Here is a 2,508-nt window from a genome sequence, read left to right as displayed (position 1 = left end):
GAATCTTACTCAGTTGATCATTAATAAGCATAATTTATATTAAATTACCGAAATCGCTTAAAATTTGTACGTAAAATTTTCCGCGCTTTCCACTTCCTGGGTAAAAAATAAGGGGTTTCGTTTTGGGGTAAAAAATAAGGGGTTCCGTTCAAAAAAAATCGATTTGACCTTAAAATGATCTTGAAGGTCGAGGTCAAGTTCAATGTCAAGGTCACATGCGGACGTGAAATCTTCCTCTGTTTCCATTTCCGTGGTAAAAAATGAGGGGTTCCATTAAAAAAATCGACTTGATATTAAAATGACCTTGAAGATAGCGGTGAAGGTCAAGGTCAAGGTCATATTCGGACGTAAAATCTTCCGCTCTTTCTACTTCCGGGTTAAAAAATAAGGGGCTCCATTTGAAAAAATTGACTTGATATTGAAATGACCTTGAAGGTCATCGTCAAGGTTCAGGTCAAGGTCACCATAAGTTAGCCTTGTCTGCATCCTACAACTTTTGTATAAACAAATTTCCTCCAAAATGCTTACCATCCGAGATATTCCTATCCGTTATTTAAAATGGGACACCTTGTATATAACATACATTACATGGTCAATAGCCATATGCATAATTTTCGCTGTACGTCCATGAAATGTATATGAGTATATCATATTCAAAGTGTTTTAGTAAATATATACACTTATTGGTCGATGCATACACTGACTAACTGCAAGTTACAATAAGTATATTTTTACTAAGTGAACACTGACTGTGACATAAATACATCTTCGGATACAAACATGTATTTGAAATATATGTATACACATGTAATGTAATAGTACTTTTACCTTCGTTCCCATGCCATTTTAATTTAGGATGTAACGTGTATTGTCAACTCATAGATACATCACATGTACATACATATGTAACTATTCTATCTCTTTTTATTACGTCTAATGGGCCTTCTACAATAAGCCATTAGTCATATATCAAAAATCAGATGCTAAAAATTAACAACTATAATTCGTCAATTTTTAGCTTCTGACTTCTGATTCATGACTAATGACTTTTTGTAGAAGGCCCATAATAAAAAGAGATAGAAGAGAGTTACGCATATTTATATATTCAGATATAACATAGACATATTAGTGAATATTAGAATTATATTTTATGTGCAATATGATGTACACGCATTACAAAACATAAAATATATTTCTGATTCATATCCACATATGTGTAACTACTTCATCTCTTTTTGTTACGTGTAACAAAAAAAGATACAAGTTTTTCATGCTCAGAAATTCACGCAGATATATTAACACAAAATATTATAATTTTGTGAGTATTATAATGTGTGTCTGTATATATGTATGTATAGATATACTTCTATATATATAAATAATAAATATAAGTATATACATACATATACAGACACACATAATATAGAGAGTGAATATTAGAATTATGTTTTATGTGCATTATTATGTACACACATTACAAAACAAAAAATGTATTTCTAATTCATATTCACTGTCTGTTTAGATGTATTGGAATTTTAGGTGCATTTTATATTTTCAATATATCTAAACAGACATAGTGGATATGAATTAGAAATACATTTTATGTTTTGTAATGTGTGTACATAATAATGCACATAAAATATCATTCTAATATTCACTCACATATCTCTGTATTATAATGTGTGCCTGTATGTATGTATGTATACTTATATTTATTATTTATATATATAGAAGTATATACATACATACGTACATACAGATACACATTATAATACTCATAAAATTCTAATATTTCGTGTAAATATATCTGCGTGAATATCTGAGCATGAGAAATTTGTATCTCTATTTGTTACGTGTAACAAAAAGAGATGGAGTAGCTGCACACGTAGCCAGACGTATGTTCAATATCCATATATTGACAATACATGTTACGTCCTGATCTAAAATGACATTGAACATAGGGAAAGGCATTACTACGGCCGTGTATCGATGTACATACACTGTCAGTACTAAAAATCCATATATAGTTTATGTTACGACTATTGCAGATTCTGGCACTATATATCAGTAGACTTTTATCTCTTTAACAAAAAGAGGTGAAGCAGTCACATATATATGTGCAATATATGTATTCATATGACACATTTTGACACATTATGTAACCTAAAATGGCATTGGACCATAACGAAAAGTGCTACGACCATGTATACTGTCAGTAATATCTGTATTTTACGTCACATATATTACATATTTTTAGTACTGACAATGTGACTTAGAACGCAATCATTTTTCTGACTGCGTTCTGTCCTTTGACTATATACCTCTGGACTGCTAGTTACCCCCACTTTTCCTACCTTTTTCATAAGATAGAAAGAGAGGACCGTGTATCCAAGATCTCAGAGCCATCAGGTCCGGAAGTTGGCCAAATCAAGAACTAACTAGCTGCATTTTAAGTAAGAATCGGTACGAATAACTCCGAATAAATAATTGAAGTGATCCAGAAGTACT

Source organism: Trachymyrmex cornetzi, unplaced genomic scaffold (genome assembly GCF_001594075.2).
Source record: "Trachymyrmex cornetzi isolate Tcor2-1 unplaced genomic scaffold, Tcor1.1 scaffold171, whole genome shotgun sequence".
Classification (NCBI taxonomy): Eukaryota; Metazoa; Arthropoda; class Insecta; order Hymenoptera; family Formicidae; genus Trachymyrmex; species Trachymyrmex cornetzi.
This window is presented reverse-complemented; position numbering follows the sequence as displayed.